Below are 26,657 nucleotides of genomic sequence, written 5' to 3' on the forward strand. Positions count from 1 at the left end.
GGCCCAGGAGAGGATGCTGAGGCCATCCACATTAAGTATATTTGAAAATGTTTGGTTAGAGACATTCACAGCAGTACCCTGCTGGGCGTCATGTTGTAGAGCTTGGGCAGTTCTCATCTTGTTCCTCCTTGCAAAAATGAGCAGATACAAGTCCTGCTGATGGGTTAAAGTCCAGCTATAATAGAGGATAGTCTCCTGGAATTTCCTCCATGCTCTTGTGACTGTGCTGGGAGACACTCCAAAACTTCTGGCAAAGGCACGTATTGATGTGTCATCCTTGAGGAGTTGGACTACCTATTCGGCCACATTAAAGCGCAGGTATTGCTCAGTAGTGACGCTGACCTTTGCAAAATGCAGAACTAATAAAGAAAAAGTCAGAAAAGCTGAGAAAGAAAAGAAATGTCAGTTGCGTCCACCTGGAAAACCATTTGTGTTTTGGCAGTTGTCTCATTGTTGCCCCTCTAGTACACCTGTTGTTAATTTCATTAACATCAAAGCAGCTGAAACTGATTAACAACCTCCTCTGCTACTTAACTGACCAGATAAATATCCCAGAAGTTTAATTGACTTGATGCTACACTCTGTGCATACTGCGCTAAATTTGCTGTGTCAGTTGTTCCTGCAGTTGTAATTCCATAAAACAATTTCATGAGTATTAATTATAATTATGTTTGTTAATTTATCATGCATGAAAAATCAAGTGATTCTCGATTGTGACTGCGAAAGCAAGGCAAATGTTTGAGTGTTCACTTTGAGCTCATTTAGCCGTCCTTAATGAGCATCAGACAAATGATACTGAAAAGTGCTTGATAGCAACGAGCACTAAGACCCATTAGAGGCCAAATAAAATGCTAGTTCAAACTGACAACTGCTAACTAACCGAGGCTCTGCTGGACAGCAAATTCAATGCACTGATAAGGAAAATGAATTTGCCGCATAGATCCGGCACTCGGCTGTTGAATTCTGGGCAGAACAGCAAGAAGAGACAACAGTACACAAGAAAACCAGCAGAGAAATGTGACAGCAGTTCATTGTTTAATGTACAACATTTATAGCCATTGTGATTTCAGCACATACACATCTTGCCAGTACCGACACGCTCCAACAGACAAGTATGGCTATGTCCTAACACAGTGTCAGACTCTGCGGCAAAACGAAACAATTCAGTGTGGCTTAGCATTAACCAGACAAATATTTCATCACCTGTGTGAAGGACTGGTGTTATTTTAAAACCCTTTTTAAAATTTCTACTTTTAGCTCTGCGAGGTTGGAGCTCCTTCCTACTGTTTGTCACGAAGCCTGTCACAGCAACGAAAGTGGCACTCACAGGATTTAAGGGAGCATAATTACTGAAGATCACAATAATGCAAACACCACATGAAAAAGGACCTAAACTCCGAAACACATGAACCACAAGTTGTAACACAGATACCTGACGAGCTGGTTAGCTGATAAGCTAATGCGAAAGTTAACCGACACTGCATAATCTGGTCTCGTGAAAAATTAGAATCTTCCACAAAAAATGCAACGTAATTACTTTTTTTTAATGGCACTTATTATACTAATGTTGTTTGTAACTGTAGCCACATATATTTTGGGGACTTCTTTGAGGGGATGTTTGTTATACTTTGACATTAGACTAGAAAAACAATTGCTGGTGTATCAAATATATAAGAAACATCAATTGTCATCAGTGACTTAAGATTAATTTATGCCTGCAGTTGTTGCCATTGCAAATTGCAGCTTCACTGAAGATGACAAGCCTTGCTTTGGTGTTTCGACTTGTTGTGCACTTCTGGATTTTTGTGTGGTTGTCATGTTTTGATTTGTTTTGATTTCATTGATATATCAGTTATAGAAATTGTAATAAACAAGGCATTAGCCCTCAGAGGTTAAAAGCTACAAAAGTGGCTTAAGTGAAAAGTAAAGGAAAATTATGGCTTCAGTCATTTGCATAATGTTAGGCAACTACAACACTTTCATTTTTATGTCAGATTGCAAACTACTGCAAGAAAGCTGTAAACCCATTCAGCAGCTTGGAGAGTTCAAACACACTTTGTGCTCTGAAGTACATAAAGGGAGCACTACTTTCTGCCTGTAGTCTCTAGTTTTACTGGGCAAATTCATTTCCAAATTGTTTTTTGCTGTTCAAAACACAGCCTTGTTGCATTTGAGTGTTCAACAAAAGTCGTTTGAGATTAAAAAAAAGGAGAAAATCAGAAAAAATATTTCAGTACAAGAGATCAGAAACTCAGAAACGTAAGTCTCTGATTATCTCTCATTCAAATGCAAATTACACCAATAAAACATGAAGAAACAAAAACGCTTGCCAGAGAGAATCCGTGATTTATTATAGCTGTCAAATAGAGATTTTGGCTTATGAAATGACTTACCTGCCAATCATGTGATGATGGTATTTGTCTTTTAGTTGTCCTAGAATATATGTTCACCATGACCTGCTAGAAAAGCGATTCGATTTCATTAAAACCTTTTCAGGTTGTTTTTATTAAAACATATTTTCATTGCAGTTGCTGAGGGTTTGTGTTAATATGCATGAAAGTAGCACATCTGTAACACATGCTGATTTTTTTCCACTGTAACATATAAGCCTGTGTGCTAAACTTTGCATAAACTCACCAGCCGTAACAACAAATTTAAAGTTAGAGAACACAACAACGACAACAACAAAATTCCTTCAACTATAGCTTTTATCGTGCTTATGCATGCTTTCATGGTTTCAGTGTGACTCACACTCTTTTAAGATTGTGCCTCACACTCTGAAAGTCCCCAAAAGTTAAATCACAAAGTGCACTTACAAAGCAAAGCCACCCAAAAGCCTAATTTGTAGCATTCAGTCATTTTTAGTAAGAAGCCACTGTGAGTCATATGTGCATAAACAAAATGTTATGAGAAAAACAACTTTTCCTTTTTTTTTGGTTTGAAATTCGTGATTACAGTGGAAATCAAATCCACTAAGGCTAGAGCTCTTAGTAGAAGGCTGTGAGGATGACGATCATGTTATTAGTCATAATGAAAAGCTGATTATATAATAAGCAAGTTTTCTGGAGAATGTTTGAGAGGAAAAATGCTTTGTTCACAAAGCGATGAAAGAAATCAGGAAAAACATCCACATGTTGAAATAGCGATTACCAGATGTGAAACTGCAGTCCCTCCAATGGCCACTCGAGGTTGGATCTAAATGTGGGTCTCCCATAGAGTCCGCAATGGCTTCAAAACACGACAAAAACCACCAAATAACCCCGGTGGCAATGTCCTTCTTTTATATACAGTCTATGCTACAGATCACTAACAATAAGTAGGCCGTGTGATGTTTACACAAGTGCATATTCACACATATGTGCATATGAAGTTTTCTCTATAAGTCTGTGTTTGGGTTCACTATAATATTCGGGGCTTTGAATGTTTCCTTTGGGGTTATAATATTTTTACTAAATGAAGAGTTAAGCCCACCTACTGTGAAAAAAGGAAGTCCCAGATGCAGCAAAAGAGTGCGATCGTCTGGGACTTCAACTCTGGCCAGCTGCATATTGTTCATTTATTCCTGAGAGAGTTTCTAAATCGATAACCAAAACTAAGATAAAAGTGTTTTGACCCCTTTGTGGGATGTTTCCCAGTGTCATGCAGCTTCTCAGCAGGTGTGCAAAGGGAGGGTGAGTTTCAAAACACACTGCACAGCAGATAGGCAAAGAGGAACATCAACAAAGCGCTGCTGCTATGCACCTCACTGACTGCTCTGACAACCGATAGGGAAAACATTCCCACAGAGAGAAAAAAAAAGATGGAGAAAGGGTGCGTAGCAAGAAAAAAAAGCTGTAAAGTGAAGGCAGAGGAAAGGAAGAGGGGGGAGAGGGCCAAAGAAATAAGAGGAAGGCATGGAAGAATGAGAGAAAAATGAGAAGAAACGTGTCTGCTTCTCTTATTCATGTATTATGTATTGTTTATATGCTTTAACTACAGCGAATCTGGCATCACAATGTACATGTCATTCCAGAAGACAAGTGAAACTTGATGTTTGAGGAGAACAGCAGGGAGGAGGAAGGAGAAATATATAAACACTGATATTGATGTAAAACGCTATAAAAGCAAATGTTATTGAAGCCTGTGATTTTTTGCTTTCAATGAGACTCTATCTATCTATCTATCTATCTATCTATCTATCTATCTATCTATCTATCTATCTATCTATCTATCTATCTATCTATCTATCTATCTATCTATCTATCTATCTATCTATCTATCTATCTATCTATCTATCTATCTATCTATCTATCTATCTATCTATCTATCTATCTAATCATCAATGATCTATCTTTGTGATCATAGATCTATCTATCTCAGTTTTGCTCAGGCAGTGTGAAATACTTAGGAGCAGCTGGAGGTAGAATGAGTCATCCAACAATCAAATGATCCTCCATTTCACATGTTTAGGTATCATTTTTCTGTTTTGTTTGTGTGTGTGTGCCAGCCAGGCTATGCAGATGAATAACTGACTGAGATACTAGGACCTGAATTTTGAATAAATGATTGATCAATAACAACACTGCAATGTTAGTACATTATGTTAAGCATTTTTGGTCACCCATAATATATAGTTCACATACGTATATATATATATATATATATATATATATATTATATATATAATATATAATATATATATATATATATATATATATATATATACTATATATATTATATATTGCTACTCTATTCTACTCCATTTATTCTGAAACCTGAATAAAGGAGCTTTCCATGACTGACAGTTTAAATTGCTCCTTTTTTCTCCATCAGGTCATCCTGTTTATTAAACAAGCTGTTTTAGCTTTCTTTCCAGCCTACTCCTGATTGGCTGCTCCTCACAAAAGGAAGGTTTTAATAGCAGAAGGGTGGAGGCTCTGGGTGACCAGTAGAGCCGTGTGCCTCAGATGCCCATATAAGAGATATCTGTTCTCATCCAGACAGACTTTTTAGAGCAGTCTGAAACCTAACAGGAGATGTATGCTGCTGGATTAAATCTACACCTATGTAGGTATGTCATAACCACAAACCCTTCTGAAACGCTGTGCTATTACTTACGCACACATTGCACTGATGCAGCTATCAATCACTGTGATTGGCCCGTTTTGTACCATTATTCCCTCCTGTGCACGTCTGGATGCTTTTTGTTTTGGTTTTGGTTTTCAGGTCAAGTATGACAAACTCCACTGCCAACTAGTTTAGAACAACAGAGGCACATTGGGACAAGTATAAATACTAGAAACTGACAATGGTCACTTGCAAAACTATGTTATTGGCTCTCCTTAGAGTCCACACAAGTAAAAAAAAGTTATGATTCATAATCAGTACTTGTAAAAAAGCAGACATCATTACTTGAAACTTTGGCCTTGTTTAATATGACTTTATCATCGGATAATAGACCATCCCACAGAAATGTAACACAATTATACTCATGTGAGCCAAGAGACTGTGTGCTTTATTAAAAAAAAAGGCTGAATATAACTTTGCCGCTATTTCCATTATTATTTTGTCCACCTCATGTACAGAGAAAAACATACAACAAAAAATAAACACAGTAGAGGAAAGGGCACAGCAAGAGAAAAACAGCAGTAAGAAAATTATTTTCAATGCGTTCCAGTTCCTGAAGAACAAAAATAAATTAATATACTTCACCCTTCAGCATTTTTGGAAACACTTCTGAAACTTTCAGTCTACTAATGCTAGCCAGTAATGCCACGTCTATTCCAAAGACGCAAACGTTTTGACTACTGGGAAGCCCTAACGGTAAGCTGGGGGAATAATAGATTGTGGGAGTGAAAAGGTCATCAAGGTTCACCGGGACCCATATCAACAAGCAAAACCACCTTGGAGTTGAGCTGAGAGGAAAGCAGACTGTCAGTTATTACTGGTCCTCCGGCGGCAGCTCAAATGTGTCAACAAAGCAGTGCGAAAGGAGCATGCTCCGCTGTTTGCCCTCCCACACCTGAAGACGATGTGATAGGTGAAAGTGGAGTAAGAGAAAAGATGTGAGAAAGTGTGGTGGGGTTGGGGGATAGGAGCCCACCCTTTCACCCTTAACTCCTCTACCACCAATCCCCCCCCCCTCCTCAATCTCAGAATAAAACCCGGTGCCATAAAATGTAAGAGCGGGCAAACAGCTCCTCCCTGGCTTGTCGGAGAGTTTGTTTTAAAGTGGAAATGAGGCTGATGCGGCACTTGGTGATTAGCCCCCCGGCTAACATGAAAGGAGAGGAAAAGACAGCTGCTAATTTTCTCCTTTGACCTTTGGCTCCTGCTGGTATTTCATACAAACGTTGATTTATGGAGGAGCCTGACAACTAACTGCTACTAGAGGGATTACCGTAAGAGAAACGGAGCGAGAGAGAGAAAAAGAGTCTGACCTCTAAGGACTCCCAGTATCTAGATTTTTTATTTCTATCTCTGTCCTTTTTATTTCATTTGTCCTTCTCTGCTCTCCCATATCTCTTTGTTGATTTTCCTTTGCCGTTCTGTCTGCCTGTGGATTTCCAACTCATTTTTTCCATCTTTATTTATATTCTGCGTCTGTCTGCATTTGTCCTTCATCCTGTCCATCTACTCGCCACCGTCCCTTGAGTTCTCCAACTCTTCTATATATACACTCTGAAATAACCATCAGCGCATTAGTCTCTTCTTTGCTCACTCAGATTATCATTACAAACTGCCCGTCTAAAAACAAACCCAGACATCCTGACGCCCTGTGGTGCAAAAATGAGAAGGATGACACCGTGCGGAAGCTCTTTGTCATCCACCGCGCAGTGCCCACTACTTTAGCTGCAGGGAAATCCCATCAAAGTTCAGTTTCATTTCAGTTCTGAATCCCATGCGTGGATCGGTCCCATATAAGCAGGCCCTGTAACGGCCTCTGGGGCAGTAGACACCAAGGAAATGAAGATTCGGCTGCACATTCTCTTCTTCTTTATTATCGTCTAGCTTTTGTCCCCTCTATTGTTCTCTCAGTTTGCCAAAGGGGAAAATAGGCGCAAGGGGCATAAGTTAAAAAAGAAGGCAGTTACTGGAAAACCCCACTTTAAACATTCAGGTTGGATATTACCTTGCAAATCACAGAATGACTCATGGTTAGGAATACAGGGATCCTTGCTGTCCACATAAAATAAACAGTTATATTAATGCTTAACTGTGTTTATATCATAGCCAAAAGCTCCAGACCCATATGCTAAACGCTTCATCTGTTAAAGTAGCCTGAAATGATCCTAACAAGTCATTTGGCTCACAAGATTGTTTTATCTTGAAACCAGGTAAAAGGTTGCCAATGTGTTAAGTGGTTCATATGTTGACTTTCTATCAAAATAAATGTGTTTTTTTCTTAAATTTATTACACAACATTGTTTCCATGGAGCACGTTTTGCCCTCCTCTTTCAGTGGCTTCACATTATAAGTAAATGTAAATTTAAAATAGTTTAACTATGATTAGAAGCATCTTTCTGGTGCTGTGGTTCTAAAGTTGCTGCTCAGTATAAAACCTTTTATATCCTATTATTAATTTACGCTAGCCCAAATCAGTTTAACTACAGAAACTACATTAGAAAAGTTCAGTCCATTTTTGGGGGTTGGAACAACTAAAATAAATACAGGAAAAAGGTGCTGTGCTATGGCGCCTTTACTCTGTTACTCAATATGAAACATTAAATGTGTCTCTCATCAGTAGTTGGGCAACCAAACTTGGTACACGGGTCCCTAAAGGTTCTCATTTATATCAGACAGTATATTATCATCGTGTCGACTAGCATTTATGCATTGTCTTAATTTCACAACAACATCTCATTTGTATCCACAAAAGTTAAATTATGCATGATGTTTAATGATGCCATCACATTGCATAGAACCCACCTACCAACAGGCTAAAGTTACTCATTCAAGACAAAACCCACCAGCAGCAGACCAGATAAATAATGCTAGAAGTAAAAAAACGGTTATATCAAGATCAGGTATTTTCTGGCCCCACACAACAAAATCTGGACAGCTCAATGAACACAAGCAACTGATGACTTCTAAAATACATGCAACAGATCTTTCTAGTTAAAGTAAAAGAGAAAAAGATTCCTGGGCTTTCAGACAAGAAATAAGAACATTTTAATGAATGATTTTGCAATGACATGATACACTTTTTGGAATATGGCTGTAACTTTCTAAGTAATACTGGTTAGGCTTCTACATTTCCTTATACGATGCTTAATGGGTAGCCTGCACAGATTTACATACGAACAAAACCTCTTGTTCAGAAGTGGGGGTTGTGGTGGTGACATGAATGAATCAGCATGACTTTTTCAAATCCATCTCTTATTATTCAGATGATTCATCCCTTTAGTTATTACTACCATATTCTGTTTGATTGGGATTAGACAAGGAATCTTGTTGTGATGATATCACTCCCTAACCGAATAGGCTGGACATTCTACACGCACTTAATCACGCCCATGTAAACAGCAATCATCTGATTTTGTTTAAAAGTTGACCAGTTTGTATTGTTTTTAAGCTGAGTCCAGGTTGAAGCATGCTACAGTTCAGCTGGTGATTCAACAGTTCAGTGTTCATCTTGTAGTATTTTAAAAGATAAAACCTCTGTCTCTGGTTTCCAGTGTTGGAAATTCATTCAAACTTTAGCCAAATTGTCAACTGGCAGGGACTTGATTATACATGATGGAGTAAAATATCTAAACCAATTACAAAGCCAGTACCACCAAAACTCTCAGATTATTAAAATCTAACAACAAACCACAATAAATCTTTCCAGCCAGCTGTGTTCACATGCTGCATGACTTCAACTGTAGCTCTCCCCACCTTTTGTTCTCACCCTCTGGGTTTCATTCAGAGTTCAAGCAGGTCATTAGCAGAGTGATTACAGTGGAAGAGAGGCCATCCATTAAGAAAATGTGCATGTGTATGTATATATATGTATATACATATCTGTGTGTCTGTGTGTGTGCATTTGCATGTCCCTTTCCCTGTGTGCACATGTGCCTGTCTGCATATGTGTCTGCCTCTATGTAACCATGGTGTGTGCCTGTGTGTATGTGCCTGTGTGTGTGTGTGCTTCTGTGTGTGTGTGCGTGCATGGGTGTGTGTGTGTGTGCTTGTGTATCAATCACTCCAGTGTGGGTGACTACGAGGAGCTGTTTGTCTTTCTCATAAAAGGGAAAGGGATCAAAAGGGCTGGTCTACCAGCTGGACCTTCAATCACACTGGGACAACGTGACTTTAGAGCCCTGGGCAGCTGGAGCTCTGGGGACTAATGGTGTGTGTGTGTGTGTGTGTGTGTGTGTGTGTGTGTGTGTGTGTGTGTGTGTGTGTGTGTGAGTGTGTGCACTCACGCCTGTAAGAATCCTCTTAATCAGGGTCCCTGCACATTTTCCATCACAAAATTCCAGACTTATCATTTATTAGAAAGCATTTCTTGTTTAGCACAGCTGTAACCTTTGAGCCATATTTTTGGCCATCATGTCTCATGGTTATTACTTTGTAGTCAACAAAACAATTATATCATAATTTAATATTAGTAATACATGACACTACTACCTCAAATCTGCCAGTTATTCATTAAATAAAATCTTGAAAAGGTTTCTTTTGGACTGAGCATCATTTCAAAATATGACGAAGAAATGAATCAAATGCCAACATTTGAGAACCTGAAGCTCAACCGACATCATCAAATCACACTGCTCTCTATATATTTCCAGTCTTAGTTGGCTACTGTTGCAAACTAATCTATTGAAACATGGATGTAGCTTTTGGGTAAGATTACTTAAAATGGTTTCAGTTGACAATTCCTGTGGTTGCAAAAATAAGTCTAGTTGTATAGAAGCTTATGGGGAAAGCAAGCCTTTCTTTCCTTTATCAAAATCTTCATTTTATAAACAATGGTCTGCATTTAAGTCAAAAGGGCTGTGGTTAGAGTGGGCCTACCTTGTGATTGACAAGTTGGTAGTACATGTCATCATCTCAGACCTCATATGTATGTTCCTAATGGAGTACTTTGCCCTCGGAGGCCTCAGGCCTACTTGTGGTTCCTAAAGTTCCCAAAAGTAGCTTTAAGCTAACGTGTAACTATTTTTTTTCAATGGAAGCCCAGGTGCTCCAATTAATTGTTGGGAAGAGCTACACTGAACTCTCTATGAGTTGAAAGTGGAGGCCAGAAACAAAAGAATAGGTCTATTATATGAACAAGTGGATTTCTTATAATGGTTTTACCAACTTTTCCCAATTAAGCAAGATACAATTAAAAATATGATAATACCCAACAATATCCAACATAAGATAAAATGGACTCATATATCAAGATAAAAACCTTGAAATGTTCAGTTTGTACGATACTTAAAGTTTGTGGCTCGACTTGAAGCACTGTGATATAACAACAGGGGAATGTGGTAGTCTTCAAAAAAGTATATGTCAAATTCATCTGTGTTAGAATTTGTGAAAAGCATATTAATAATGTGCATTTCAGTCAAATGACTGTAATGCATCCTTGGCAGCCTTGGGGTTTAAAATGCTGAGTATAAAACTCAAGGTTTTGAGTCATCCACCATCTTTCTCTCCCCTTCAGTTCACGTCGTCCCTTCATTGCAAACCAGCAGCACAAAGAAGAATGACTGTAGTTCCAAACTTGAAATCAGTTATGTGCAGTTTGGCGAGAATGAAGGGGATTCATTTGTCAGCGTGACAACAGATGCATATAATGTGGATGACAATTCATGTTCCAGAAATAAGCTTTTTAAAAGGGCTCATGAGGCAAATTAATTGTCTCAAAGACTGAATGCCAGTGGCATCTTAATGTGACAACAACTTCAAATCCCAGAGAAAAACCATAGACATGGACTTACCTATTGAAGCATTTAAGTTCAGTTCTTATGACGTCTTCCCCCAAATTTAGCCGACACCTATAAAAAACAAACACAGTCAACAACAAATTAAAAATGCTCTTTTGCTTACAGCATATTTTATCAAAGGTAGTCCCATATAGAAGGCCTTGTGTAGATGCTTCTGTAAGACACTGAGCTGTGAGATAATCTGTGATACTATACAGACTTGAGGGTTTGAAGAAAATCTAGATTCAAGTTTTCAAATGCACAGGAATGCCCGAGCGATTACAAAAAGAGTTCAGCAGCCAGCAAATGAGGTGAGAGTTCAAAATGTTTGCACATTGTTGCAGAGACATTCCACAGACATAACTTATCATATTTCCTTTCGGTGCCCCCTTTCGAGCTTCAAAGTTCCAAAAAGTCACTACGTGCTTTTCTGCCTGATAAAAATCTCTTTGCTCTTTCACAAAAAAGAGGATTTGACCTGGGCGTGTGTAAGTGTATACATGTGCATTCATGGGAATGCATGAATGTGTACATCTATCAGTGTGACGAGATCAAAGCAGTGCAGGCATGACTGAGTTTTAAGATCTAACGCGAACAAAAGTTCAGTACATTCTCTGGTGTCTGTCTGAATGGTGAGTATTTACTTAGAGCATTATAGTTAATAAAAGACAAAGATACAAAAGCACTTGTGGGTTCGGCCATTTTTTCCTCGACAGCGGAACGCAGTTGAATCAACTAAAATTAAACTGGGACAGTACTGAGCATACTTTTTGCAAGATGTACAAATTCATGATCTTAACAGAATATATTTTGCCAGGGTTTGTGCTATACCAAGTCTGACATGCATTATCCCGTGGAGCTATAAATGTGAAATGTATGAATTAGTTGGCTCTGACATTAAATGGACTAACCTCCCAGCATATGAGTACAGACTGCATTATGTGTAATTAAGTCAATGTGAGAACATAGCAGTTAAAGGTAACTGTGAACAAATGATTATTTCCAGTGTTTTTCTCGTGAACAGTCTCCTGTTGTGACAAATGGAAATTGAGGACAATGTGCAGACAGCCCACAGTCATGGACTCAATAGACCATGCCAACATGCACCAATCAATAGGCACTTTTGATATTAATTAATACTTTAACAGATCTCATGTGCATCAGCACTGGTGAAATTCTGTCCACCAGGTTTTAAAGAGTGTCATTTTGGTATTAAGTTAATCGGAAAAAGCTAGGAGCTAAAATTGCTACACGCCAAGGGTTTTGCTGTTGATTTGGCATGCTCTTAACAACGCTTCACTTTATTTTTTTTTGCAGAAAACAGAAAAATGGAAATTTCCATTAAAAAATACCCACATACGTGCAGATTTAGACACCATTACATTACTCACCAAGCACATTGGGAAAAAAACGAAACAAAACTCTGACTTTTTCAGACACATACTTGTCCTGAAATGTATATAAACAGAGAGAAGATTGTGTTTTGTGAAAAATTCATCCTAAAAAAATGCAAACAAAATGATATCAACATCAAGTGATGAAGATCTGGTCCTAATGCTTCTAAACAAGAAAAGTAATAAACTGAGATTCTGGGTTCATCTCATGAGAAGTTCAGCAGCAGAGAGAATTTAATGCTTTGATCCAGGAGTTGTATCACGAACTCTTTCATACATTTTTCAAGATGTCATTGGGGCAGTTTGAACGCTTGTTAGCAGAGATGGGACCATATCTGAGGCAGAGAAATAATTTCAGAGGGCCGACTGACCCAGAGCAGTGTCTAGCTTTGAGTCTGAGGTAAAATAGCATTATTTTACTCAGTCCACATCATTGTATATTCAGTGCATACCAGTGCACATTCTGAGATATGAGCCCACTTGTTGCCAGATGTAGTGATCTGATTAGACTGATCTGTTTATTCGCATTAAAAAAACAAAAACAAAATTGAGCTTGGAGCAAAATAACTAACTAAATTCATTTGTCCAGCAAAGTATGCAGTTGGCGTGAATGACTGCATTAAGAGTAGGTGAGCCACAAACATATTTGATGCACAAAATATTTGCAAAACCTTTATATGTTCACTGTGTAAAGGACTTTATTGTGTCAGAGCTAAAGCTTTGGATTTCTGGGCCTTAAATACAATATCACCATGTGATCAACTAGGCTGCTATTACTTCGGAAGAGTTTATGGCTCATACCATCTGTGGCATATTGATGAAAAAAATTAAATAAATGCATTACTAATTAGATGCAAATTTAGGTCATTTTCATAGGGTAACACCAGTGACCTTTTTGTACCATCTCTCAGTTCACCTTAACTGTTTTTATGACCACTGAAACCAAATGACACCCAATCAAACCGGACAACTAGCTAGTCATTGTTGCACTTTTCTATCGCACTGTCTTGTTTCTGTATCATTCTGTTCTGTCTGGTGTTGCACTGTTTTTGTTTTTTGCAATTTTTTCACACTTGCACTATGTAGTCCTGCGTTGATTGTCTGTTACATGTAGCATCATGGTCTTGGAGGAGCGTTGTCGTATGTTTCACTGTGTACTGTACCACTGCTCATGGTTGAATGACAATAAAGCCACTTGACTTGACTTGAATGTAGCCGAGTATTTACCAAGTGAAGAGGCAGCTTTCCTTTGGCCTCAGAAATCAAAACGCGACAGGTGGGGCACTGTAAACTCCAACACAGCAAATCTGGTGGTATTATCAGACATTAGCCAAGATAGCTACTAAGGGGTGTAAAATGTTGTAAATAAAACAAAAATGTTTCAAAATATGGACATATTTAGTCAGAGAAAATGTTAAATGTATTATTTTTAAAAAGAATAAGGTTTTTGGGTTCAGTCAATCTACTTCTGAATTTGCTTAAATACCAATGAATCTAAATTTTAAGAGAAGTTATGAAGATAAAACCTATAAATCTCTCAGTCACTGGTTGACAGACATTTAGGTTTCTGTTCCCAAAAAGTGTCCATGAGGGTTCCTAAACATACATTAGATGAGGAGGTGTGTTGCAAATTAAGTAATTTACAGATAGGACGTAGATGACCGGTGCAATGACTGCAACCTTTCTTAGTATCTAAATATATCTCATTTTGTGTGCATATACGAGCACCTCGTTCTCACTATGTAAGTCTAGTTTAATGGAACTGGTGGACTGAACGATTATGTCTTCTCTGGATTCAGAACATTTTTGAAGCAGAGGCACAAATCTTCCCAAGCATGTTGTGTAATTTCAAAAATGCATGGTCACCAAAGAAAAACTTAGAATACCGAGAAGCCTGTGGAGGGTTTCTGAACCTGCAGCAGTGGTAGCTAAATGCATGAAAGCAGCTTGGGAATAATTTCAGACACATTCTTTAGGCAGCCTCAAAAAAAAAAAACCAACAAAAAAAATCTTGCTCTTTTTTAGTCTCTTTGGAATCTGAATGATATTTCAGTCAAAGGCGAGAGCAAAAGCCTGTGGTTGTGTGGGTGAAATTCGGATACCATCCAATGTTCAAAGCCTTGAAATACATACGCCACACAATGTTAAAGCATTCCTTTTCACAATTTACAATGCATAAACATGATGGTTTACAGAGGCCCAGGGTGATTATTTGCACAGAGGTCTAGTTTCAGCTATTTCAGGTTTTTCTCGAGGCTGCCCGGCGATGTCGCCCCACAAAGTGATTCTTGAAAGTGTTAAACCACAGTCCCCCAATCCACCCCAACCCACCCACACCCATCTTCTGTGAACATAAAAAATTGAGTGTTTAGACTTCAAATATCTAACACAGACTGACCAGACAGCACAAGCTGCATAGAGCAACGCACGGCTGTCAGAAAAGAAAATAAAGTATCGAGTACTTATGTTGCTTTACGTGATAAGTGCGCTGATTCATTGCTCTCGTATCACACACAGTCCTATGAATGAGGGAAAGGTCTGTTTCATTTAAAGTAAGCACTGCTTCTGTGATTTCATGACAGCAAAATTGTTGTTTCACTTAAAAGAGCTGACATATAAATCCAGGTTGCACCTCAGCACTCGGTTTTGCTCCAGGTCATGTATTCATTGCATTGTCTTCCTGCACGTACAGAACATGAACTTACTGTCAGCCACTCTGATATCACAAGAGAGAATGCACCAATTTCTCATTTTTCAAAACTTGTGAAAAACCTAAGCAGAGCAGCATCTCCACAAGGGCCTCACTGATGTATCTTAAAAGACTGCGACTTCTCAGTTTGCATTTGATTCTGTGTCTTTTCAGCAGCCGTGCGAGAAAGCCAGTTATGGGAAAACTGCAAAAGGGAGAGACAGGACGAGCTCGTGGGCCTTCAGAAGTCTTGTCAAAAGCCTTTCCTTTCTACGCTTTGTCCCACCGATATTCATCTTGCCAGTTGAAAAGTGAAGACGGCAAAAACTTTGGGCTTGAAAAGAACTTTTCAACTTCTAAGAGATACCTCGCAACAGGATTGAGCATTTGAAAAAAAAAAAAAGAAGAAATGAAGAAAAAGAACGAAACAGTAGGAATGGAAGGGACTTCCAGACCGAGAGGCATGTTAAAAATCAGATACCACAACTGAAAAATGGAGCAAAGATGAATATAGCATTGTCTTCTGGTGAAAAGACGAACCAGACACACCCTAGCACGCTCTGTGTACCCACATGCTTAAAATCCATTTGACACATCCCAATAAACATATACTTAATCTTCTGATATTTCCTCGGTCGGCATGTGCCTTTGTGTACGCGTGTGCAGCATGAGACGGATACAGACATAATAGAAGGAGAGAGATTGTGTGGGCGGGGTGATGGGCATATGTTTATGCATTAGCCACAACCGTCAGTTACACCTTGTTAGACACAATCCTCCTCAGATGTGTCATCCTGCAGCGTGCCGCTAAAAGAAAAGTTTAATAAAGTTTGAACACCATTTACTTTATCTCAAAGATCAGTGGGGCCTTTCAAAATTTGCCGAGCAAAAACTTTCGCTCCACATCTTTTTACCTCAACTCCGCTCGTATCTGAAAAGAAAGCTGACTTCATCACCGCACCTCAAGAGTTTGACGAAAATGAACGCTAAGCTCTTGAATCCTTTCTTTCTTTTGCTCAATGGCAAAATGAATAAATGATATTCCTCCCTTTAATCGACGCACTCAGCCATAACAAAGAGACTTTGAGACACTTTGAGGACACCTAACGATCAGAAGCATCAGGAGGTGCTCTTCGTTTTCGTTGATGGACAGGCAGATCAAAAAGCAAGCCCCTTAAACGCTTCTACCCACTTTAGAATAATCGCGCCTTTTCCCTCTTTCAAGCACAAAGTGGGAAGAGAGAATAATCGTTTCATCTTTTCTCTCTTCTCCGCTTTCAAAGTTATTTTGCCCATGATAAAGCAGTCTGTATTGACGACTTCGAAGGTGCCTTGTCTCTTGAAAGAAGTGACATTTTATCTATATATAGTGTTAGAGTGTGCTTCAATTTAACTTTGTCTGGCGCAGAGCATGTCTAGTGTTGATGTGGCTGACAGCTGCTGCTTGAAAGACACAGAGAAAGTACTGAAGATTCAAATGAAGTTTTTCTATGACGACAGGGGCTTGATGTATGCTAATCAATCGATGGTGTAGAAAATATGCTTGCTGGTTGGGAGAGAGAAAGGAGAGAGCGTGAGTGACAGAAAGTTGTCAGACAGCACTCACCAAGATATCAAAAAGTCACAAAGTTTGCGTCGCCACACAAGAGCCCAAATCGCATGTGGTATCTGCTACAAAAGGTCTAACTTGAGAAGTGCTGCATTTGATTTAAACGAAGAGAAATTGGGACAATTCTCCATATGGTGTGGCAGAAAGCAGGATTCTTCTTTTTTTTTTGAGGAGGGAGGGGGGCACGCTTTGTCTGTGTGACACCTACAGTGAATTCCTGAGAAAATTCTCTGTCTAGGTCTGTCTGAGTCTCTTCCATCCTTCAAAGGACATGGGCCATAGGATGTCGAATTTACATTACAAAAGACCCCAAACTGTCTCAGCCGGTTAAGGTGTAACGCATGATCAAATGGACACGTCAGATCAAATATATCAAACATCGATATCTAATAGAACAGATCATGAAAGAAGGACAAGACATCTGGTTTAAAAACACTCAGTTGGGGCTCAGAAACATTCTTTTCCTATACTTTTTCAGAGCTGTTTAGAGGCTTAGCCAGATGCTTACAAGTTTACCACCTTGAAGCTTCTCTCCAGGCTACCTGACAGTCAGAGGGTTTGGGTAAAATCACAACGTCTGAGTTGCCGCTGCTCATTTCGACTTTCAGCTCAGACTCCCGAGTTTTCATAGTGCAATAAAAGTAAAAGAAAAAAAAATCAATTCCAGATGTGGATCCCTGCGGAATTCCAGGAAACAAATACTAAGCTGTTCATCTGCACGTTTCAAACTGTATGCTTCAAAATCAGCTGGGTAAGATTCAATCATCAGTGAATATTGACAGAGATGCACCATACTGGCCTCTTGCATGCAAACTTTTTAGACAATTCCAAGCCTATACATGGATCTCAATCACACGTGACTTAGTAATGTACTTTTGTTACTCAAAAGAGACAAAGAGTGTCAAAAAATGTAAACATCAGATTGAAGCTGATGCATATAACCTCTCTCATATTTACAGATTTGATGTGCTCATGCTGGCACAAATGTAGTCACACACACACAAACCACAGATGTGTTATCACCAAATGTGATTAACACTGTAAAAAGATTAACATCATGGTATTTATTCGAATCGCAACATCAAACAAATTCTTTCTTCTTTTCTATCTGACTGATCAGAGAAGTTACTGTCAGGGGAGAGAGGCGCCTTCCGATCAGCTCACCATCGTGCGTCCAGCGCGATCGGCCAAACAAGGCCCGCGCTTTCAGCTCAACTCCCTCGCTCTCTTTTATCATTTACAGAGGGAGCGTGCCACACCAGCGCCGTCCTCGGCCCGAACAAGGCCGCTCACTGTCAGGCGGACAATGGACAGTAGAGCTGGAGGTGGCAGCGGAGTCATTGTGACAGATGATGTCAGGAACATCAGACGCTGATGCTGCCAGACACCAAGCAGAGGGTGACGGGGTCAAGAGAGAGGGCGGACAGCAAAATGGTAAACAGTGACACGGGGCTGTGGGGTCGAGGGGGTGCAGAATGTGAATGGAGAGAGTGTTTTTTGTGTGAGTGTTCCTGGTACTGCTGAAAGAAATACACTCTCTGAATAAAGAAAACAGTCATGCGTGCAGTCCCAGACCAGAAGAACTTTAACTGCAGCAGTGCAGTGATGCCATTTGATAAAGCAATCGTGTGTGCTCTGATATTTGTGCATATTATCTCAGAGCACAGCTTTCAATAGTATATCCCACCCTCTTCACTTCAGAGGAGTAGAGCAACAGTCACTATACTCAAATATTTCTTCACTATATAATCTATAGCCAAATCTTTAATAATGCAAATTCAGCTGGTTCTAGGAGGCAGGATGAGCTCATAATCCTATTACATCATGATTCTGAGAGTTTCATTTTATAGCTTTATAGACTTTAAACCAAAGGCAGAGCACGGGTGAAATAAAAGTGCCAGATACTCCTGAGGAGCATAAAAAGCATTTGAAATCCCTCTGTTAGGAGCCTCGCCTTAGATTTGGACTCCAAAGTTTGGAGGACCAAAAGAGCCACGTGCATTTTGTGCTTCAATAATGTATTAAAACAGTAAATTCATTTTTAATCATTTTATTTATTTAAACATTACTAAAGTAATTTATTATTTAATTTAAAACGAAAACCCATCCAGCCCATCCATTCTCTTCCACTTATCCTTTCCAAGGTCGCTGGGGAGCTGGAGCCTATCCCAGCTGTCTTAGGGCAAGAGGCAGGATACATCCTCCACAGGCTGCCCCTCTATTGCAGGGCTGACATATAGACACAGGCTACGTCCATACTAGCGCAGATAGATTTGAAAACGGCGTTTTCATCTGAAAATGCTCCGCGTCCACACTAGCGTTTTCAGTCGTTTTCACAGAGTCGTGTGTCCACACTGAAACAGATGAAAACGCTTATGTCCTGCGCATGCGCAAAAGTGAGTGAACCTTAAAGAATTTGAAAAAAAGCTATCTGGAGCATGTACAAACTGATATTCATCTTTTTTAGGGCAGTCAAAATTGAGAGCAATCAAAACAACCGCTGTATAATGCACTGCACTATCTTTGTTTATTTGGTCACATGACTGCATCACATGACTAAAATACGTCATCGTTTTAGAAAGTCTGCGTTTTTGTGTGTCCACGCTGCAATGAGACAGCCGCATTTTTCCTTGAGGAAAGCGCCGTCTCAGTGTGGACGGGAGGCCAAAGCGGAGAGAAAACGATGCGTTTTCAAAGGAAAACGCATTAGTGTGGACGTAGCCACAGACAAACATTCGCACTCAGATTCACACCTGAGAAAATGCTGTTTTTGCGTTGCAGTGTGGACTGCGAAAACGGAGGCTCTCGAAAACGATGATGCATATTAGTCATATGATACAGTCATGTGACCAATTCAACTGAGATGGTGGACGGCATTGTACAGCAGTTGTTTTGTTTGCTCTCAAAACTTGGCACTTTTCCTCAACATTTTGCTGCGACGTTTCAAAGAGCCGGAAAGGAAATAAACCGCAGATGGAAATGATGCAGGTAAATGGTCTTATGTTTTATGCATGCGCAGTACAGGAACATAGTGTTTTCAGTGTGGATGAAAACGATCAAAAACGATAGTGTGGACGTGGAGCGTTTCACTTATCCTGATTACCGGTAGCATAGACGTAGACTTAGAGTTACCAATTAGCCTATCCCCACCAACTGCATGTTCAAAACCTCAGTTCAAAAACCTTTTTCAATACCCCAAATAGATTTTCAAAACCTTTTTTTAAAAGAGTACAATTTAAAAAAGAGAAATATGTAAACGTATTCAAAAATCAAAGATTTATTTCTGACATTTAAAATGGCGATTCCACTCCTCATTTCCAATACCATTTCTTCCCTGCATTTCTCTTTACTCTCTTTACTCAAACTGTGTTGTAGTGATGTCATCAAGGGTTATCCAAAACTCAGGCTTAGACAAATTTTTGTGTCAGCCTTTGTTAAAATCTTGCGTTCTGATTTTGAAAAAGCTTCTACGGAGCAGTATGGTGCTAGTAAAAAAGGAAAAAACATGAAATAGTAATGTTTGCTGTGTGTTATTGAACATCCAGAGCTTTTGGAGGGTGCACATCTATGAGTTGTTTCAATTCTTTGTGGCGGGCATGCTTGACGTGACACCACACACGAGGCAAGCTAAAGGGGGTGTCCACACATCAAGCAACCAGAAGCGACGTGGGCCCAGAGACCATAGAAAATCAATGACATTCAGAGACTTCAAGCAGCAACAGGAGACGTAACCGCTGGCGATGTGAAGTTTTGAAACTTTTCTCAACTTCAAGGTGGGCAATTGAAGCACTGCCAATTACAGGAGAGGCTACATTTGAGGAGGTGGTAAATACATCGCAGGGCTCCATCAGGGCTGGGCAATTAATTTACCCAAGGGGTCATATGAGAAACTGGGACTGTTGTGGAGGGTTGCACCCTTAGCGTTAGAGCGTTACCTAGGCAACAGGAGTCAGTATGTGGACCAAGCTTCAATCAGCAGTTTGCATAAGCTAATTGCTATTTGGGCACTTGTGTGATGACAAAAATGTTTTGATATTTCTGAGTGCTGTTATACAAATTACTGTCACACATTTTTTTTCTTTCCACCAGCAAATAACCATGAAAAACAGACAATTGTGGAGAATATCGGGTATTTAATTTGGATTTAGCACAAATGATCCTTAATGCCAATTACTAACATTGTACACAGTCACCACAATGATCAGTTTCCTTTTCTTTTTTGGGTCTGTGTCGCAGGTTATTTCTGTAAAATAACACAAGTCCAGTCTGAGGGGACTCAAAGTCAGGATATTACTGCATTTGGTGAAGTGATATTGACAATAAAAAAAAGTCTTCCTAATACGAGTTCCTTGGCATTATGAAACACTGGCTGTATTTAGCAGACTCACCAGACTGCACAGTTTTGATCATTTAAAATGTGTAATTATGCATCTGGTCTCTACTGCTGCAGCGAAGAAGAAGGGGAAACTACCAAGAAAGGCATCAGAGTGTGTTTTGAGGTGCATTCGAATGTGTATTTTTAGAGCTGCTGTTGTTGGAGGAGGAAACACTGTGGAACTGAGCAAAAACATTTAGACAAGCTTGTCTTTATGTTGAGACTTCACTCTACTGGTTGCCTCCACAGTCATGCTGTGGGATGAAACAATCTGTTGTCGCTCTGACACTTGTTTTCATGGCTAACTCCTCATATTAGTTGAACTGGGTCTGGGAAAAGAAGACACATCGAACCACCCACTCACTCTAAACCGCAGTTTCCCTCTTCGGCTTCATGCTCACACTTAATTGTCTTAGTAATTAGAGACACAGCTTTGTCTGCTATACGCAGTAATGCTACAGTATTTGCACACGCATTTGGACTGGGGTCTTCTTTAAGCCAACAACATTCCCCCTGCGCATCTATTCTTGTTTGATGGCTTAAGGGCCACATAGCCACGCTGGGCTGACAATGATGACAATGAGATCAGCAAGAAGGTCTGCACAGAGCAGTAGACAAAACAAGTCATATTAATACACAACCTGTAAGGAAACTTTAACAGCAGTTACATAAAGTTGTGATTTTGGATATAGAACTGGATGGGACAGACAAATACTAAACCAGTTAAAAGAAGATGTTGGCTCATTATGTTGTGTATCCATGTATTTAATATATCATTTAATATGGAGGACATGATAAGGCACGCACTCAAAATTCTGAAACGCTAACATTTCGTTAAGACCATCAAGAAGAAAATGGTCGAAACGAAATTACACTAACTCTTTGTTCCCCTGAAGCATGCACACAGGCGCACCTCTGGAAGAGTTTCACAGTCATTTAACATCCAGGCATCCATTAAAAAACAGATTTTAACAGAGTTAGAAGTTAGCAGGAAGTTAGCTCACTAGTTTCCACCCAAGCATAATATGCCACGCTCTGAAAAAAGTTAAAAGCTCTGCTTTTGCTTCCGACATAAATGAAGACAGAAAACTAAACAGCAGTGAGGTTTGTAGTGTTACTGAAGTTTGGCAAGCTTAGGGTGACCATATTTTGATTTTCAAAAAAGAGGACACATGAAGAACATGAAGAAGAACATTTTAACATATTTAAATGATGCCTTCTCTGTGCGGTTAATGAATGGTGAAACAAAAAATGTCATATAAGCTTTTACAAGTCAACAAGGGCAAAAAACTAACTTGAAAAACCACTGGAATTGAACAATGGTACAGAAATTAGGCCTCATCTGTGTAAGAAAAATTACCCATACCAGGACAGTACGAGGGAAATTTCTTTTGCAGTTCATCTGAAAAGCTGCAGTTGTGCTTTGGCATCTTTTAAACATCATCAGGCACGCTGCTGCGCGCCGTCTGTCCTGTCTGAGCGCAGAACAACAACTCCCAAAGCAGCAGCTCGGGGATGACATCACACATATGAGTCCTCTGTAGGAAAACCCGGACATTTTCATCAATCTCGAAAATCCGCCTGGACGCCTCGGACAGAACATTAAAAGTGGGGAAGTGTCTGGGGGAAAGAGGATGGTTGGTCACCATAGGCTGGCTGGTATATAATGATGTGCTACACGATGGCTAGCGACACAGCTATGTTAGCATAATATAAACACAGTGAAGCTGGAGGATGAACGCTAACTTTTTTCCACCTGATAAAAGTTATCGCGAGGATTCCCGACGGTTAGGGACAAATGCAGTTGCATGGCAGGATGCTGTAAACGGACCAAACTTCAGTCAGGAGAACAATAATCCATCCACAAGTCATTAATATACTGCTGCATGTGCTGGGCTGTGGTTACATCGTAAGGTTTTAAAAACTGAGCTTTAAAATGAACAGTAGTAATAAAATCTGATAGAGGCGGACAGTGATCACTGACTTTTAGGGGCTTGTACAGGATGCAGAGCTAAAATATGTTAAAAACACAATAGCCTTAATAAATGCAGAGTAGTTTGGACCCAGAAGCAGGGTTCATATGCCATCACTTAAAGACCAGATTCTTAGGTAAAACTGACAGAAACCTTTGAAATGTTATCAGATCTGACAGGAGATTCAATGTCGCTGTGCCCACTGAAATTAAAATGATGTCTATCACCAGATTTATTTAGATACAGATTCCAAGATAAATTCCCAGAGTCCACAGATGATGACTGTCAAGTTGTGAGACTTGCTTTTCAAGGGACTTTGCCAAATACTCATCATCAACGTTTCTATATGATGGCTTTACATTTTGTAGATAAAAAAAAAAGCAAAACTGATTTAAGTGTGCAATGAGATATGAAGAACAATTGTAATTCCTCCGCACCAATCAGCAAAAATAAGAATCTGAAAGAAATGAAAAAAGCAGTTTATCTGCAGTATTTGTAGCTCGAGGAGTTCTTGAGTCTTTTTAAAACGAGTTATTTCCTTTATAGCATCTAAGACCTGCTAAGTGAAGCCATCAAAAAATTTGGACGTCTCACTCCCGTTACACGACAGTTTATAGAACCATTTTCTGGATGGCATGCCGTAGAAATAAAAGCGAACATCCAACCTAGCTGCTACGTGTCTCTTCACTCGAATACTTCTTCTTGTATTCAGGCAATTGATTCGTCTCTATATGGCAACGCAAATATGAAAGGCCCGCTTGTGTGTATGTGTGGGAACATCAAAACAGTTTTAATTGTGGCTAATCCTGGACTAAGATTCTTTCTAATGGGAAATCTTCAGTGAAGATGCTCCGACTCAATTTCCATCTGGGATTATTGAACTCTTTCATTCACAGGCTTACATCTCACTGTGGATAATCATCCATGTCCTGGCTCACAATTATAAAAAATGGAAATATATATATTTATATGGTGCAAACGCACATCCACAGTCACACACACACACACACACACACACATGCAGTTGTTTATCTACTGTAATGTGGTGATACTGTAACCTTGCTGAATGTAGCCTAGTGTGAATTTCAGATGTGTTCTTTGCTCTTTTCTTTTTTTTGCTTTTTGGAAGGGAACACGAGGCCTAGGACGCCCATGTAGGTCAAAACAAATCCTGCGCCTCAAGCTGGGAAGCCAGAAACTTCTTTGAGCATCTGAGGGAAAGGAGCAGGAGCACTGAGTTTCTTCCAGGTGCTGCTTTTCACAGTGGTAATCCTGCCACGGCGTGACTGTGATTTTTACAGAAAATCTCTCCAAACAGGGCCCAGATGGTGGGAGGTAGAAGTGCGCGCGCACACACACACACACACACACACACACACACACACACACACACACACACACACACACACACACACACACACACACACACACACACACACACACAGAAACACACACATAAAAACACAAACACACACACAAACACACAGACACAACACAAAAAACACAGCAAACACTGTAGACCACACACACACACACACACACACACACACACACACACACACACACACACACACACACACACACACACACACACAGACTAAAGGTGAGAACTGACTTGTTGCTCCTGGGTGGTCTCTGTGTAAAGATAAGGCCAGGCAGGAATAAAGCCTGTTACGTTACGTTGAGGCTCAAGCTCGGGACTGTTTCGTTATGTTCCTCTTTCATACACATGTGGAATGTCTGCGGCAGAGAAAGAGCCTGCTCCTTTCTAAGTTTAGCTCCGATTACAGAGGGCTTTCTTAATGACAATGAGTCAGGAATGAAGCTGTATAAACCTCCTCCTCGGCTCTATTTCTGCTCTCATCACCTCTGTTTGTGGAGGAGTTATACGTGTCCTAATACAGAAGACACCTCTCCTTTGTAGTAGTGTTGGTCAGGCATGACGATCCTGACGGTGGTTAGCATGTGGAGGATGTGGAAACGGAGGACGTTTGAAATGAAGAGATAAAAGAGTTAATCTTCCACCGTTTCTAAACCGATTCCCTCCATAGCTTCCTATTTATGTACAAGGGAAGAAAGAGGAAAAAGAACTTGCTCCATCTCTCTGAGCCTTTCTCCATCTCTCTCTCTGTCTGTTTCATGTGGTTACTGGAACAACAATGTACATTCTGAGTGCTAGGCCTTTGATGTTGTTGCATTCACCGAGCCGTCTTAAACCGGAGGAGAAAGAAGAGGGTGAAAAAGACGCAAGAGAGATTCTGTGGTGTGTTTTTGGTCTCTCTCTCTCTGTCTTTCTCTTTCCATCTCTCTCTCTCTCACTGGCAAGGCATCTGACATCTCCCGGCAAAAGACAAATTCGGTTTCGCCTGTTAAGTCGTCAGTCAAAGCTTCGTAAGACTTTTTTTTTCTTTCTTGCTCTCTCTCTGCCTTTTTCTCTCCCTCGCGCTCTGTCTTTGCTTCATTTCCGTGGATGCGGTATTGTGAAGGCCGCTTACACGCTTTTCAAACAATAACAGTTCACCCCCCCACCACAAGTTTCCTCTCTGCCAGAACCCTACACATGCCAGCACATCCTTTACAGAGCCTTGAACCAACAACAAACGTTAAGCATTTTCACCGCCGAGAGAGATGAGGGGCCCATCCGCAAGCCCCTGTGTAATTAAACTAGATCTAATACTGTTATATGTTTCTTTTAGAAAGAAGGAGCGTTTCGGGGGTTTCTTTCTCACAGTGGTGAATACGAATTTCCAGGTCAGCATAATGTTCTGCGTATGGGACGATAGGAAAGGAACACTGCAGGTCTCAGACAGCCTGCAAAATTGTGATTCTCTGAGCTTCGACGGCCTCTGATTATAATTCCTTTCTTACAATCACAGTGTTTATGTGCTTTTAAAGGATACGATTATACTAAAAGAGGAAAAACATAGGAAACAAACGTGTGTTTTTATCCCAGAGCATCAAATACTGCATGCAAGGTGAGTTGATGCAATTTCCATGAAAATATTTAATTGACATATGAAAATGGCCCCCTTTTAAAGAACAGTGGAGGTCATATTAAGAGGCTGTAGAAGTACTGTGGAGTAAATGACAGATACAGCAGCCAGGAGGTCTTCTAGAAGGAAGGCTCACCACTAAACATGGATCAAAAGTAAATGTAATTTTGATGCCTCTATCTAAATAAACGACCACACGTTTCATTTCAAGGATCAGTGAAACATAAAAAATGCACAAATAGAAATGAAATTAAAATCGTAGAAAATGTCTTTCCATGTTTAGCAACTTGGTCCTAAAATATGATTTAAGAAGCTTGTTTCTGCCAAATGTTTCATAGCACTGCTTCTTATACGACTGTGAACCTCTCCTGTATGTGTACGTCAGCACAACAACATGTTTGGTTCATTTTCAGCTGTTGATTGGCTCTTTGGGGACATAGCAACTTAATTTAGTCCTAAAGTACTATTTAGTTTATAGGGATCAGGCATTTTTTCTCCACAATAAAACTTGATAAAACTGTCTTATTTGAAGCCTTGAGAATGAGGATGAACTAAACTATCACTAGTCTCATCCTATTATTCCAGGCTTTCCACAGCGGGCATGTGTCGGAAGCACCACGAGAAACAGTGAGCCAAGTCTATTCTTGCACATACAGTACTACCTCGCACTGAAAGATTCCTGTCTTAATGCTTTTGTACATAGCTTTTCCACAAGGGTTATTTGGATTATTTCGCTGTTACATC

General features: G+C 39.8%; 1 protein-coding gene across 3 annotated transcripts in view; it reads right to left on the bottom strand.

Moving 5' to 3' along the window:
- LOC102313022 (axin-2) overlaps positions 1–26,657 on the bottom strand; it is an 85,950-nt gene that overhangs the window by 22,966 nt on the left and 36,327 nt on the right. For all 3 annotated transcript variants that reach the window (XM_042226889.1, XM_042226888.1, XM_014340804.2), the window contains exon 6: positions 10,896–10,952. The gene's annotated coding sequence lies outside the window, so the exon portion shown is untranslated. The remainder of the gene's footprint in view (positions 1–10,895; positions 10,953–26,657) is intronic.

Source organism: Haplochromis burtoni, unplaced genomic scaffold (assembly GCF_018398535.1).
Source record: "Haplochromis burtoni strain Fernald_Lab_line unplaced genomic scaffold, NCSU_Asbu1 Contig_233, whole genome shotgun sequence".
Lineage (NCBI taxonomy): Eukaryota > Metazoa > Chordata > Actinopteri > Cichliformes > Cichlidae > Haplochromis > Haplochromis burtoni.